This window comes from Bombina bombina, chromosome 3 (genome assembly GCF_027579735.1).
Source record: "Bombina bombina isolate aBomBom1 chromosome 3, aBomBom1.pri, whole genome shotgun sequence".
NCBI lineage: Eukaryota > Metazoa > Chordata > Amphibia > Anura > Bombinatoridae > Bombina > Bombina bombina.
In genome coordinates, this window is record NC_069501.1 from 84,087,016 (window position 1) to 84,104,919 (window position 17,904).

A 17,904-nucleotide genomic window follows, 5' to 3' on the forward strand; every position below is an offset into this window, starting at 1 on the left:
AAGTCATATATGAAAAAACCAATGGCTTTATGAGAAAGCATACATCTCTACACATCTTCAGTTAGAGAAACATGAATAGTATTAAGATGAAATAGAAATGTGAAAAATATCACGATCCAATTATACATACAAGGAGCTACCCAGAAACAATTATCTCTTATGAGTATGTTAAATCATATGCAACTGAATGTTGCGGAAAGATAGAATGTTAGAGTTAAAGACAAAAATAATACTACCATCTATATACAAACCCTATTAGACAATGAACCATCATTCAATGTTTGCTAGAAAATGTTATATCGTATGGACAGAGGTGAAGTAATCAAAGCCATTGTATCTTTAGTCCACTAGTCAATACTAAGATCCTAAATCCGAATATCTAAAAAATATGAAGATTAGGGTAAAGAAAAGGGAATTCTCATCCTCGATCCATTCATCATCTAAAACCCTTCAAAACAGAACGTAAAACTATATGCATATCCAAATCCACTTGTCACATGCATCTATTCAGAACAAGACGTGAATTTCACTTGTTGTTGGCAAAATTTAAATAAAGTTGCCCCACGAGATATCTCTATTGAGACCTTTGGGTACCATAGTATCCAATTTTCTAATCCACTGGGCTTCCTTCCTAAAGAGTAATTTCTGTCTATCCCCACCTCTCCGTAGGGGGGGGTACCCCATCAACCATTTGAAATCTTAATTGGCTTTTGTTATGTGCAAATCTAGTGAAATCATTTGCTACCGGTGCATCCTCATCATCTTTGCCTATTGCAGTTTTATATTGGCGTATCCTATCCCTCACAGTTTTGGGTAGTCTCGCCAACATAGGCCAAGCCACACGGACATTTGATGATGTAAATTACGTATTTGGAGCTACATGAAAACCTCCCTTTGATGGGTATCCTCTTCCCTGATTGAGGGTGACTGATGCATCGAATGGCACAGGGCACAATTCATACAGGGAAAGGAGCCCTTCTTAATCACTTCAATCGGTTTCTTCATAGAGCCCCAATCAGCACGAATTAATGTGTCCTTAAGATTTCTGTTTCTCCTAAAGGAGAAAAGTGGGGTATCAGAGAACATTTTTCCCACTTGGGCATTGTCTCTCAAAAGGTGCCAATGGTGTAATATTATCCTTTTAAGTTCTCTACTATGGAACCCAAGAAACACAAGAAACATAAGCGACACCTCTTATCAGATTTCCACCCGTCAGAACAGGAGGTAATTAAGGAGAGTCTGGTAGTTAATATCTCTGATATTACTATTTCAGATGAGACATTAGGAGTATTGCAAAAGGGTTTGTCATTTGTTCCTACTACATTTCCTGATTTCTTTGAGATCGAATGTGACTTACAGAGATTCTTTAGGAACCTGAGATTAAAAAGTTTTTTTGCTAATAAAGAACAATCTAACATAAGGGAACATAGTGGTCCTTTTCAATTTCATACACAAAACATTAAACCTAAGAGTACCTTTAATCCACCCCATACGAACAACTCGGTTGAAGCATATATTACTTTGATCAAAAAAGAATTTGAGTTGATGAGAAGGAATTTTCGTACCAAGGCTAAATCAAATATGACCAAGAAGGAAATAGAAGTCTTGGGGGATATTCAATGTCATAGAGACTTGATTCTGAAGCCGGCCGATAAGGGTGGGGCTTTGGTAATCATGAGTAAGGTTAAATATAAGGAAGAAGTTTTAAGACAATTGCAGGATCAGGATAACTATATTAAAGTGACAGTCGATCCTACATCATGTATTAAGAATAAGGTAATAAAGTTAGTGGAGGAAGCTGTAGCCTCTGATCTTATTACTAATAAGCAAGCCAAATTTTTGATAAAGGATAATCCGATCACACCAGTTTTTTATGTATTACCAAAAATACATAAGAGACTGGTGGATCCCCCTGGCCGTCCCATTGTGGCAGGAACCGAATCTATTTTTCAACCTATTGCAATATTCTTGGATCAATTGATCAGACCACTATTGGGTTACCTTGATTCATGTTTACAGGACACCACAGATTTTCTGTGTAAGATTACACCCAAGGTGGTTCCTCTGGATAGTCTATTGCTAATGATGGATATAGCCAGTCTTTACACATCTATACCTCACGACCTAGGCATTGACAGCGTATTCTATTTTCTGGATAAAGATAAGCTATACTCTCCCAATGAAAGGAGATTCATGAGAGATCTTTTTGAAATTATTCTTTATGAGAATTTCTTTCTATTTGAAGACACATTTTATGTCCAGAAGAAGGGAACGGCAATGGGCTCGAATGTAGCACCAACTTATGCCAATCTGTTTGTCGGTCAGTTTGAGGAAGAAGTGATCTTTTTGGATCAAGGCTATATAGACTATGTCCAAGGCTGGTATCATTACATAGACAACATTTTCTTTATTTGGACAGGGAATGAGGGCAAATTGACAAACTTTGTAACAAGGTTGAATGCTGCACATGTATCACTAAAATTTACCATGGAAGCAAGCAAAATACAGGTGAGCTTTTTAGACACTATGATTTCTGTGGTAGACCAGAGACTGAGGAGTAACTTGTTTACAAAAGACACAGATAGGAATAACACACTACTGTATGATAGTTTTCATCCTCCTTCCCTCATCAAGAACCTTCCATTAGGTCAATTACTTAGAACCAAAAGAATTGTTGATGATCCTGAGGTTTGATTAAGTAGATTGGATAAGATGGCTAAGAAATTTCTAATCAGAGGGTATCCAACTGAAATTTTGACATATAATTTGGAAAAAGTGAAGTCTGTGGATAGGACGAGTCTTCTAACAAAAAAAAAAGCCTATTCCCAAAAAATGTTCGGTTCCTTTCGTTAGCCACTTTGAGTTCCATAGTAGAGAACTTAAAATGATAATATTACACCATTGGCACCTTTTGAGAGACGATGCCCAAGTGGGAAAAATGTTCTCTGATACCCCACTTTTCTCCTTTAGGAGAAACAGAAATCTTAAGGACACATTAATTTGTGCTGATTGGGGCTCTATGAAGAAACCGATTGAAGTGATTAAGAAGGGCTCCTTTCCCTGTATGAATTGTGCCCTGTGTCATTTGATGCAACAAGGGGACTGCATCAGTCACCCTCAATCAGGGAAGAGGATACCCATTAAAGGGAGGTTTTCATGTAGCTCCAAATACGTAATTTACGCCATCAAATGTCCGTGTGGCTTGGCCTATGTTGGCGAGACCACCCAAACTGTGAGGGATAGGATACGCCAACATAAAACTGCAATAGGCAAAGATGATGAGGATGCACCGGTAGCACATCATTTCACTAGATTTGCACATAACAAAAGCCAATTTCAAATTGTTGATGGGGTACCCCCCCTACGGAGAGGTGGGGATAGACAGAAATTACTCTTTAGGAAGGAAGCCCAGTGGATTAGAAAATTTGATACTATGGTACCCAAAGGTCTCAATAGAGATATCTCATGGGGCAACTTTATTTAAATTTTGCAAACAACAAGTGAAATTCATGTCTTGTTCTGAATAGATGCATGTGACAAGTGGATTTGGATATGCAGATAGTTTTACGTTCTGTTTTGAAGGGTTTCAGATGATGAATGGATCGAGGATGAGAAGAATTCCCTTTTCTTTACCCTAATCTTCATATTTTTAGATTTTCGGATTTAGGATCTTAGTATAGACTAGTGGACTAAAGATACAATGGCTTTGATTACTTCACCTCTGTCCATACGATATAACATTTTCTAGCAAACATTGAATGATGGTTCATTGTCTAATAGGGTTTGTATATAGATGGTAGTATTATTTTTGTCTTTAACTCTAACATTCTATCTTTCCGCAACATTGAGTTGCGTATAATTTAACATACTCATAAGAGATAATTGTTTCTGGGTAGCTCCTTGTATGTATAATTGGATCGTGATATTTTTCACATTTCTATTTCATCTTAATACTATTCATGTTTCTCTAACTGAAGATGTGTAGAGATGTATGCTTTCTCATAAAGCCATTGGTTTTTTCATATATGACTTCTTTTACTATACTTACTTTTTTTTGCTTTTTTCTTATATATGTCTCCTATGACAGAAATCTATACACACAAGGAGGCATATGCATATATACATAATAGCGCCCTACAGTTATGCTCATAAAGTCGTTGGTTATTTCATATATGCTTTTTTTCTTATACATGACTTTTATGATAGAAATCTGTACACATAAGGAGGCATACACATATACATACAATAGCGCCCTACGGTTATAAAGAGATATAGGATACACTGTGGGTAGTGTATTAGTAACTTTGTTTAATTTTGAATTTTTGGTGCTATTTGGGATAGACATTTAGATACTTTTTGTGTATTCTTTATACACTAGAATGTGTAGAAAGATTTGTGTTTTTCTTACAAAAAGCCATTTGCTTTTTTTCGCATATATTACTCTTAGGTCAGAGATATATTCCTTCAATGACATAGACGTTAATATATGTATATATTGCAGTGCTTTACATTTTTTAAGGAGATAGAGCACGCACTGTTAGGATCATAAGAATTTTTTGTTTAATTCGAGTATTAATGGTGCTATTCGTGAGGTTTATTCATATCCGTTGTCCATGACAGTATGAATATATGCAGCGCATATGAAGCGAATGTGATGTATGGAGGGTGTGTTTGGTTTATCCAATAGATTTTTAGTTTCATCAGTTTAAATGCTACACCCTCTTTAGCACCTGGACATTCCTTGACAAAGGTGCGGAGTCCCCGAAACGCGCGTCGGAACCAATAAGGATGCCATCACCTGATCTTACCTGCTGTGCTGAAGCCACTCTGTTTGCCCACCACATCAAGCATGCTTAAGGAGAAGGTAGCGAGATGGTATGCGGTCCATTTCCACACTAAAGATTTCTCCGGTGACAAGTCTCACGGTAATATCAGCTATACCAGCGGTTGCTGAGAAAGGTAACATTACACCTTTGGTCTGCTTTTGCTTACATTGAAAAGAGTACTATCGGCACTTACTGCATTTTGTAACCGATTGTTGCAACATCAAGCCTGCTATAAGAAATAACTGTGGGAACTTTATATGCTGTGTTTTAGTAATATTCCGTGAGTGAAGATTTAATAGAGAGTGTGAAGTTGGATTTGCGGTATACCTCGCCAAGCAATCTAATACAAAAGGACACTGTGAGATTTATTATACAGTGTGGCAAACAGTTTATATTCACAAAGTTTTTCCAAGTCTTCAGTTTGTCTCTAAGAAATATGGACTGATACACAGTTTACTGTTATTCCAGGGGGTGACCGGTTTTCACATATAATTCTACATTAAAGCTATACGGACTGCTATTAATCCTATTGAGATTTCAGAGTAAGACCGGTTACTTCATATGGGGAAACATACAGAGGAGAATGTTGCTTGACATAACATCGCAACTTTATAATTAACCTTGGATACAATTAAATTGATTCCAGTTTCTTATTTGTGGACTATACAGCTGACTTATATCATGTTTGTGGTTTCAATACCACTTAAAAAAAAAAAAATTGATCATTAGGCGATTCAGGTGGTTCTGTCCTTTCTCACTCCCTGGGGACGCCTAGGGGTGGGAATTATATTACTTTATTCAGTACATTTTATTTACACGGTTGTGTTTTTCTTTTTGTATATAGGTTTATTCATCCTGTATGTGGTACGGATGTGTTTGGTGGATGGGGTTTGTGTGGATGTGAGCAAGCGGGTCTCTTAGAAAAGAAGTACAAATGTACAAAAGGTCTCCAGAAAACAGAGATTGGTGCCGGTTATAAGAAACAATATTGTATGCATATAAACTAGCCCTGGGGAGTAAAACAACTTATATTGTGGAGGGTATCGTAGCGACAGAAAACACACTGTATCTTTGTGCTGACAAACAGCGGAGTTCGTTACTTACAGGAATGTAGGCATACCCGCTCGACGGGGGACCAATAGCATTCAACCGGTTCTGTTCCAGGTAGTAATAGCCAGGTTACTCCTTGACCGGTAAACTGATTCAGCGTTTAGTGCCTTCTCCCTCCTCGAGACTACACGACCCGGCGTGCCGGCACTCACTGATGACGTAATCCAATGTCAGGTGTAAACAGCAATCCCAGCTACATTACCATCCTCCTCACAATACTACTCCCAGGGCGCATACAATAACTCACGGCTGCAGGGCACTGTTTAGACAGAAGGGCTCCTTACCCTTCTAAATAAATAGAAAAAATAAGTCCAGAAAGCTCCCATAAGAAAGTAAATAAAAGTCCAAATTTTATTTCATTAAATTTAAATCCAAGAGTTAAAAGCAAAATAGAGGTAACATCAAGGATAGGTGGAGAGACAAATTCGTCTTACATGTTTCGGCCAAATGCAGCCGTAATCATAGACATAAATTCACACAGGTGTCACCCTTATTTACAGAGGTAAAATGTTCCTTATTGGTTAAAACATAACACACCCTTCCCCTTTTCCTCCCTTGCAAGAGAACAAATTAACCATTTAAGTACCACAGACATGTTTCCATTAAATAAATGTAAAGTGAATTAGGATTTAGCTTAAACCAAATTTAAATATATACATCAAACAAACAAATCAATGAATTACAGTTCTTAGGACAGAAAAACATCAGAGCACAAAATTCTTAATTACTCAAATAAGTATAGCAATAGATTACATATATAGTGTCAAACAAACAAAGGTGCAGCTCAATTTTACTGCCTTTACATATTTCCTTTTACTAATGATTTTGACTACTAGTAAGATATATCACACTCATAGGGTAACCAAAATTCTTTTAGCTCTTGAATTAAAATATATATATCTGTTTATTTGATTAAATACGTTCAACTTGATTTTTGTCTTCCATACATGGCTTATGCTTGGTCATTCATAAAAGAATTAATTTACAAACAGTAAATAATCACACTATCAACAGTTGGGAGCTAGCGCAATAACACCTATTCCCAAAAGTTAATAATGTCATTTTCGGAGTTAAACCCATAAGGAGTTAAAGTGCACATCTTATTAATCCAATAGACTTCTTGTCTAGCAAGAATTGACCATTTATCCCCCCCCCTCGGGGGTCTGCTTATGGATTCTATTGCATTCCATTCAAAGGTGCGCACATCACCCCCATGTACAAAAATGAAGTGTCTGGCCAGTTCTGAGCATTCAATTTTGTTTTTAATGTATCCCAAATGTTCTCGTATCCTAGTACGGACGTCACGGCTAGTCATACCTATATACTGTAATTTATGGCATGTACATCCTATCAAGTAAACCACAAAGGTGGTAGAGCAATTAACACATCCCTTGGTATTAAAGTTCTCATTGGTAACATAGGAAGTAAAGCTAGATCCTACTTTAATGACATCACAAGCTTTACAATTCTTCCCACATCTGTAGGTACCATTATGCCTTAACCAAGAGCTCTGATTTTGGGGGCCCCGAAGTTCACTAGGGGAAACCATGTTTCCCAAGGATAAATTTCTCCTATATACAAACCTGCAACCATCACTAACAACATCTTTCAGAAGATCATCTCCATATAAGATGGGTAGATACTTTTTAATGATGTTGCAGATCTGATAGTATTGCATGGAATATTTAGTAATGAACAATGGTTTATTGTCATTTTGATTTTTGGACTGTACATTAGAACCTCTATACTTTAGGAGACTGGCTCTATCGATTTTGATAGTATCCTCCATGGCATTTTTAATGACCTGAGCAGAATAACCTCTATTCTCAAGTCTTTTACTTAATGCCTGGGACTCAGAATAAAAAGTAACATCGTTTGAGCTAATTCTCCTAGTTCTTAGGAACTGGCCCTTAGCGATCCCCCTAAACACATGTCTTGGATGTGAGCTTGAGGAATGCAATATAGAGTTACCTGCAATGGGTTTGCGATAGACATTAGTTTCTATCTTCTTAGTGCACTTATTGAAACTCAATTCCACATCCAAGAAGTGTATAGTGTCAGGCCGCCATTCATAGGTAAATTGGATATCGGGAATACAAGAATTGAGATATCCTACAAAATCTCTGGCTTCCAGTTCAGAAAAGGTACCAATGAAAATCAGATCATCAATAAATCTCTTGTAGTACAATATCCTCGCTGAGTAGGGGTTCACATGTCCCAGCAAATACTTATATTCCATCCAGCCCATAAATAAGTTCGCGTATGAGGGGGCGAATTTCGCCCCCATGGCTGTGCCTTTTAGCTGGACATAGTGGACCCCCTCAAAGCGAAAATAATTGTGCTCAAGAAGAAATTTAGTAGCCAGAACAATAAACTCCTTAGTTTCATTAGAATATTCGGTTAACAAATCTAGAAAAAACTTCAAAGCTTCTAGACCCAATGAATGTGGTATTGACGTATACAGCGCTGTGACATCAACTGTCAGCCATGTCATACCTTCCACCACCTGCACAGTATCCACAAGGTTGAGTATGTGGGTAGTATCTCTTAAAAAGCTGGGAAGTGACATAACCAGCGGCTGCAGAATACAATCTATCCACTCTGATAGATGTTCAAACAATGACCCAATTCCAGCAACAATTGGTCGTCCCTTAACTTGCTCCAAACTCTTGTGGATCTTGGGCAGGTGGTGGAATATAGGTACCACAGGATCAGAGACAAACAAAAACTCAAAGGTACTTTGATCAATAATGCCCAGATACAAAGCATCATCAAGAATAGATTTCAATCTATTCTGGTACAATCTAGTGGGATTACTTCTGAGTGCTTTATATGAAGTGACATCACTCAACTGGCGTATAGCTTCATTCACATACATGTCCCTGTCCATTACCACAATATTGCCGCCCTTATCGGCCTGTTTGACCACTATTGACAAGTTATTTTGTAGAGATACAATCGCCTCTCTCTCTTGTCTACTTAGATTTGAGTGATCCACAGATGTGGTTTTGTCTAGGGCATGTAATTCTTCAGTTACTCGTTTGTGAAAGCTCTCCAAAGCTCTCCCCCTAGATTGCACAGGATAGAATTTAGACTTATTTTTAAACCTGGGGGTTAGTGTGTATGCCAAATCAGGATCATTGAATTGTTCTTTTTCTAGAGATTGTAAAGTTGTCAGATCACACATCTCTTTAAAATTCAAAAGTGAAAGTTTAGTGTCAACCTGTTCAAAATTTTGGGCTTCCTCTCTAGGTGCTCCCTCATTAGTAAAGTGTCTACGTAAGGTTAAATTGCGCACAAATTTATTTAAGTCTAGGATAGTTTGGAAAATATCAAATTTTTTTGTTGGACAAAACCCCAGACCAAAATTTAACACTTTAATTTCAATTGCACTTAGATTGTAGTGAGAGATATTGATAACCAAGTCATTTTTTATTTCTTGGTTGCACCTCTGAGGGTATATCTGTTTGCCCCTCTGATCTTGTTGGCTACTCCTGTTCCCCCTCCTCCCTTTGTTTTTAGAGCTGACCGAAAAACCTGGTTGTTAGATTTAGTTACATTAATTGTGTCATTTCCTACAGATACTGATGAACCACTTGCTACATTATTCGCTATACTAGTACTCCTAGGAATCGCTCCTGAGTATACAGTTTGTTCATTTCCAATATGTAAGCCATTAATGTGGTCATTGCTACACGCAGATTTAGCTTGGTTATACTGAATTAGTGGTTCTTGTGCAGATGTATTATTAGCTGTTGCATTCTGGCCTACATTAGTTTGAATATTATCATCATTCCTAGTAATTAATACATTCTCATTTTCAGAATTAGAACCCTCATCGTAGGAGGTGGAGAAGTTAGAGAGGGAATCATCATCTGTACTTTCATGATCATTTTTAAAAGTCACCCTTCTTCCTTTATTCTTCCTTCTCCTCCTCCTACGATTACTCTCAGTGGTATTAGAAATCATATTTTTACCATCCCCATCTTCATTATCATGAATAAACCAAGAAGACCTGCGTCTATGTAGTTTTTGCCACAAAAAGACTTGACCAGTAGAGTAGTCTTTCTGATCTCTAAGAAATTTTACATGTTTGGTTTGTATGATATCTTTCTTAAGGGTTTCAATAGCATCTTGTAACATCTTATCAAATTCACCGTAACCTTCATTTAGCTGGTGCTTATTAAGTTCAACCTGTAACGAAATAATATCATTTCTAATAGCATACAGTTGTTCAGTTTTATATTTTATAAGCATTAGCATGAGGCGTATGGAGCATTCAGATAGGATGCTGTTCCACTCTTTTATAAATTCAGAATCAGATACTTCGAATGTGGGGAACTTCTTTACCCTTAGTCCACGAGGGATCATATTTTGAGACACATATTTATTCATTATCCAGGTATCCAATTTAAGTCTTAATTCTTTAGTACGTAATTGCTCCATATTAAAAAATAAGTCACTAAGTTTAGTATTTGCAATGTCCAATGTAAAAAAATCCTCCAATTCCAGACCTGCTAAATCCAAATCATTTACTTCTGCAAGCGAAAAATAGTTCATTTGTTCCCTTGGTACCTCCATAGCTATTCAAGATATACTGGTATAATTCAGTTAAAGTTCAATCAGCCTAAGCACAGTTCAAAATCCGTACTGGAGTAAGGAGAAAAGTTCCATAGAAAAGAAGTACAAATGTACAAAAGGTCTCCAGAAAACAGAGATTGGTGCCGGTTATAAGAAACAATATTGTATGCATATAAACTAGCCCTGGGGAGTAAAACAACTTATATTGTGGAGGGTATCGTAGCGACAGAAAACACACTGTATCTTTGTGCTGACAAACAGCGGAGTTCGTTACTTACAGGAATGTAGGCATACCCGCTCGACGGGGGACCAATAGCATTCAACCGGTTCTGTTCCAGGTAGTAATAGCCAGGTTACTCCTTGACCGGTAAACTGATTCAGCGTTTAGTGCCTTCTCCCTCCTCGAGACTACACGACCCGGCGTGCCGGCACTCACTGATGACGTAATCCAATGTCAGGTGTAAACAGCAATCCCAGCTACATTACCATCCTCCTCACAATACTACTCCCAGGGCGCATACAATAACTCACGGCTGCAGGGCACTGTTTAGACAGAAGGGCTCCTTACCCTTCTAAATAAATAGAAAAAATAAGTCCAGAAAGCTCCCATAAGAAAGTAAATAAAAGTCCAAATTTTATTTCATTAAATTTAAATCCAAGAGTTAAAAGCAAAATAGAGGTAACATCAAGGATAGGTGGAGAGACAAATTCGTCTTACATGTTTCGGCCAAATGCAGCCGTAATCATAGACATAAATTCACACAGGTGTCACCCTTATTTACAGAGGTAAAATGTTCCTTATTGGTTAAAACATAACACACCCTTCCCCTTTTCCTCCCTTGCAAGAGAACAAATTAACCATTTAAGTACCACAGACATGTTTCCATTAAATAAATGTAAAGTGAATTAGGATTTAGCTTAAACCAAATTTAAATATATACATCAAACAAACAAATCAATGAATTACAGTTCTTAGGACAGAAAAACATCAGAGCACAAAATTCTTAATTACTCAAATAAGTATAGCAATAGATTACATATATAGTGTCAAACAAACAAAGGTGCAGCTCAATTTTACTGCCTTTACATATTTCCTTTTACTAATGATTTTGACTACTAGTAAGATATATCACACTCATAGGGTAACCAAAATTCTTTTAGCTCTTGAATTAAAATATATATATCTGTTTATTTGATTAAATACGTTCAACTTGATTTTTGTCTTCCATACATGGCTTATGCTTGGTCATTCATAAAAGAATTAATTTACAAACAGTAAATAATCACACTATCAACAGTTGGGAGCTAGCGCAATAACACCTATTCCCAAAAGTTAATAATGTCATTTTCGGAGTTAAACCCATAAGGAGTTAAAGTGCACATCTTATTAATCCAATAGACTTCTTGTCTAGCAAGAATTGACCATTTATCCCCCCCCCTCGGGGGTCTGCTTATGGATTCTATTGCATTCCATTCAAAGGTGCGCACATCACCCCCATGTACAAAAATGAAGTGTCTGGCCAGTTCTGAGCATTCAATTTTGTTTTTAATGTATCCCAAATGTTCTCGTATCCTAGTACGGACGTCACGGCTAGTCATACCTATATACTGTAATTTATGGCATGTACATCCTATCAAGTAAACCACAAAGGTGGTAGAGCAATTAACACATCCCTTGGTATTAAAGTTCTCATTGGTAACATAGGAAGTAAAGCTAGATCCTACTTTAATGACATCACAAGCTTTACAATTCTTCCCACATCTGTAGGTACCATTATGCCTTAACCAAGAGCTCTGATTTTGGGGGCCCCGAAGTTCACTAGGGGAAACCATGTTTCCCAAGGATAAATTTCTCCTATATACAAACCTGCAACCATCACTAACAACATCTTTCAGAAGATCATCTCCATATAAGATGGGTAGATACTTTTTAATGATGTTGCAGATCTGATAGTATTGCATGGAATATTTAGTAATGAACAATGGTTTATTGTCATTTTGATTTTTGGACTGTACATTAGAACCTCTATACTTTAGGAGACTGGCTCTATCGATTTTGATAGTATCCTCCATGGCATTTTTAATGACCTGAGCAGAATAACCTCTATTCTCAAGTCTTTTACTTAATGCCTGGGACTCAGAATAAAAAGTAACATCGTTTGAGCTAATTCTCCTAGTTCTTAGGAACTGGCCCTTAGCGATCCCCCTAAACACATGTCTTGGATGTGAGCTTGAGGAATGCAATATAGAGTTACCTGCAATGGGTTTGCGATAGACATTAGTTTCTATCTTCTTAGTGCACTTATTGAAACTCAATTCCACATCCAAGAAGTGTATAGTGTCAGGCCGCCATTCATAGGTAAATTGGATATCGGGAATACAAGAATTGAGATATCCTACAAAATCTCTGGCTTCCAGTTCAGAAAAGGTACCAATGAAAATCAGATCATCAATAAATCTCTTGTAGTACAATATCCTCGCTGAGTAGGGGTTCACATGTCCCAGCAAATACTTATATTCCATCCAGCCCATAAATAAGTTCGCGTATGAGGGGGCGAATTTCGCCCCCATGGCTGTGCCTTTTAGCTGGACATAGTGGACCCCCTCAAAGCGAAAATAATTGTGCTCAAGAAGAAATTTAGTAGCCAGAACAATAAACTCCTTAGTTTCATTAGAATATTCGGTTAACAAATCTAGAAAAAACTTCAAAGCTTCTAGACCCAATGAATGTGGTATTGACGTATACAGCGCTGTGACATCAACTGTCAGCCATGTCATACCTTCCACCACCTGCACAGTATCCACAAGGTTGAGTATGTGGGTAGTATCTCTTAAAAAGCTGGGAAGTGACATAACCAGCGGCTGCAGAATACAATCTATCCACTCTGATAGATGTTCAAACAATGACCCAATTCCAGCAACAATTGGTCGTCCCTTAACTTGCTCCAAACTCTTGTGGATCTTGGGCAGGTGGTGGAATATAGGTACCACAGGATCAGAGACAAACAAAAACTCAAAGGTACTTTGATCAATAATGCCCAGATACAAAGCATCATCAAGAATAGATTTCAATCTATTCTGGTACAATCTAGTGGGATTACTTCTGAGTGCTTTATATGAAGTGACATCACTCAACTGGCGTATAGCTTCATTCACATACATGTCCCTGTCCATTACCACAATATTGCCGCCCTTATCGGCCTGTTTGACCACTATTGACAAGTTATTTTGTAGAGATACAATCGCCTCTCTCTCTTGTCTACTTAGATTTGAGTGATCCACAGATGTGGTTTTGTCTAGGGCATGTAATTCTTCAGTTACTCGTTTGTGAAAGCTCTCCAAAGCTCTCCCCCTAGATTGCACAGGATAGAATTTAGACTTATTTTTAAACCTGGGGGTTAGTGTGTATGCCAAATCAGGATCATTGAATTGTTCTTTTTCTAGAGATTGTAAAGTTGTCAGATCACACATCTCTTTAAAATTCAAAAGTGAAAGTTTAGTGTCAACCTGTTCAAAATTTTGGGCGGGTCTCTTATCTCTCCTGAGACTGATATATTACACATTGCCTTTAAATATTATAGTTATAATAAAATAATTTGTTTTCAAAGTCTCATTGGCTGGGATTATTTATTATTTATATAAATATATATATATATATATATATATATATATATATATATATATATATACACACATACACACACATATATATATAAATATATATATAAATATATACACACACACACACATATATATAAATATATATATATGCTATATTATACATTAAAAAATGTATATATTATATTTATCTCTCCTCTTTAAAAAAAAATCATATCAAAACAAAAAAGAAAAAAACATTTTTCTCTCTATTTTTTTATTTTAATGTATATTTTCATTTTTCAGTTTTTTTTAAATCTTTAGAACAAATCCATTGTAAAAGCCATACTAGAAAACAGCACAAGAGTCCTTCCACCATGATATAAATATAAAATGGAACTGCCCTAATTTTGTAGCCAAGAGACAGAAACATATACATACACACACATGCGCTTACACAAGCACACATATACATATACACAGACACACACATATATATATATATATATATATATATATATATATATATATATATATATATATATATATATATATGTATGTATGTGTGTGTGTGTGTATATACACATGTACACCCACACACACATATACATACACACACACACATGCGCGCACACGCACTAACTCATACATACACGCTCAAGCACACACATACATACACACAGACGCACCCAAACATTCACACACAAACACACTATTACACTTACAATCTACAAGCTACACACTGTTGGTCAGCCAACCTAAAGAGACCACTAATAGCAGACACAATCTCACAATTGATGTTGAAGAGGGTTACAAATTTAAGAACTTATTTATTTAGATGAGGCTCCAGCAGTATTATTAAAGGTTACATTTTATGGTTTGGTGGCAGTTAAAATTGCCAGAATAGCTCTATGGTTAAAACACTGGGTAGACCTGGTGAGTCAGTAGGCTGTGATTTAGGGCAATATATACCTTTAATAAATTGAATGGTCATATGTAGTAATTTAAGTGTTAATAATCTGGGTGTGAGACTCACACCCAGATTAATAACACTTCACTTACTACATATGACCATTCAAGGTATATATTACCCTAAATCACAGCCCACTGGCTCACTTGGTCTAGTACCCACACAAACAATTTAGACACACTTTAAGCCCCCCATCTACCTATTAACCATATATATAACCTGTGCCAAGCAGGCCACTTACCCTCTACCTCGTACTTTTGGAGCTGACAGTGGGTGAGTGCTCTCTCAGTAGTTCGGGCATAGTACACTATCTGTGCGAGAGGACACCCGGAGGTATAAACAGGCCAGGGGGGCACGGTGGCACCCGGGCAGCATGCGGAGAGAGTGAGACTGTCACAGAGAGACAGACTATCATCAAGAGAGAGAGTGGAAGGGATTCGAGAGATTTTCTCCCAGCCAGAGCCAACACGACACACACACCCCCCATGTACACCCCCAACCCCCCATCAGCCTGAGCTCACCGTGGCTGCCAGAGCCCAGAAGTCTTCAGTCCACTTCTCTGGTCTCCGTTTCACTGAGTCACTACTGCGCGCAAGCCTGCAGCCTCCCAGACCAGTTCCACTTCCAGTGCCACTCCACTGACTCAACTCCTACTACTGACTAGGCTGCATGTGCAGTCACAAGGAGATTGATGATGAGATACGCCGTGCAGCCAGTCAGTCAGGTCCGGAGGAGGCAGACTCTCTGACCAGACTTTCTGCGCGCCAAAATGGGAAGTTCCAGGGCAGCCGGCAGGTCAATCAAACGTCAAATACAGTTTGTTTGTGACATGTGCAATTGTGCTGCAGTGCCTGGCTGCCCTGGAAATTGGAATTAGTTTTATTTAAATTGAAATGGATAATGTCAGGATTTTGAAAGAAATTTTTTTTAAAAAAAAATTAATAATAATTAAAAAAAATACAAACTGAAGTCTTGGGCCCCCCTGTGGGAGGGACCTGTTGGGCCTGGTCGCAATGCAAGGTAATCACAGATGAAAAAAGTGTATTAATATAACTGTTGGTTATGCAAAACTAGGGAATGGGTAATAAAGGGATTATCTATCTTTTTAAACAATAAAAAGTCGGGAGAAGACTGTCACTTTAAATATCTATTTTGTTATGTTCTTATTATTGTTATTTATTTGCATAGTGCTGCCAAATTCCATAGAGTTGGGTACCAAACTAGCGGAATACAATGACAATAAGTTGTATTAGCAATAATACAGATTTATAAATCAAAAGTCTGAAAGGTTGAGGGTAGAAAGACATAAGGTTTGGGATAGCTTGTTCCATGGATTGTAGTTCATTCTATGGGATAAGGCAGCTAAAGATGTGTTTGGGTTATGATAAAGTGAAGCAGTTTGAGGAGGGATGGTAAACCTCTCTAAATAGGTGGGTTGGAGGCAGTTTAAATGAGTGAGATAGAGAGATCCAGAAGACAGGAGCAGTGTGCGAGAGAGGGAACTAGTGACAACAGGAGTATGTATGTCAGAAGTTGATTGAAGTGGGCGGGTGGAAGAGTATTTGGTGATGAGTGAGGAAATAATTGGGACTGAGGTTGTTGAGAGCTTTATAGCTTAGGGTCAATGTTTACAACTGTGTTCTAAAGTATATGGGAAGCCAGGGTAGGAACTGACAGAGTGAGACAGCTGATGTAGATCAGCGATTTTGGTGGATGAGTCTAGCTGATGCATTCATGATAGATTGGAGGGCAAAAAAAGAGGTGGGATTTGGTCGGCCATTTAGGAGTAGATGTCAGTTGTTAATACGAGACAAAATGAGAGAATTAATTAGTATTTTTGTAGTTTACTTTGCTTATATTGTGTGTGGAGGAGCACAACAGTAAACCATATTTCTAAGGTCTTAGCTGGCCTGCAATTATTCTTTGAAAGTAATGTTTTATTATGCTGCTAATAAAACAACAGTTTGATTAATTATGTAGAATCATAAAAAGTTTTCAATCCCTTACAGTTGCGTATGTGTGCATGGTAGGATTTGGTAAGTACTTGTATATGTGTAGTGAATGTGATTCCACAGTTCATTGTGAGAACAAGACAGTGGACCTGGGAGGATATTTTGTGCATAGAGTCTATGAGGGGGGAATAAAACAAAGTTTTTTAGAGACTGAGTTGGAGGTAGTGCAAAACATCCAAGTGGAAATTGCAGAAAGACAGTTGGTGACCTTGTTGAGTAAAGAGGGAGAAATATCAGGAAAGGAAATATAGATTTGGGTATTAGGTAGATATAAGTTTACGAAAGTAGAATGTATAGATTGAACAAGCAAATTACCCAAAAAACAGCTTTGAGGTACCCCTACTGAGATGAGCAAAGGATCAGAAGATATGCTGTTAAACAACATTCTAAATGAACATATTTTTAAGTCAGCTATTATAAGTACAATAATGCTGCATCACTTTAAACTGATTTAACAGATAGTATCATGTGCCCTTAAGTGCCCCAATACATGATATCTTGCATGTATTTGTTATATTAAAGTAAGCTCGCTGGGCAAAACTGTATTTTATCAGCAGACTTGCAGAAGTGAAAATAGGTTGACAGTAGTTATGTCAGAGCATTCAGGAGGCGTATCAGTATTTCTCACATACACAGCAGTATAACATGCAAGATTTAGAAAAATGCTAACCTAGTCTTGTGGTCTTGTCTCACCATCTGTAAGCTGACGCAGTTGTCTTTTTTTTGTTTATTTTAATTTTCTTGAATAGATACATTTTAGCCCTTCCCAGTGTTACATCTTGTTATATACCATATCCCTTTTAAGCCA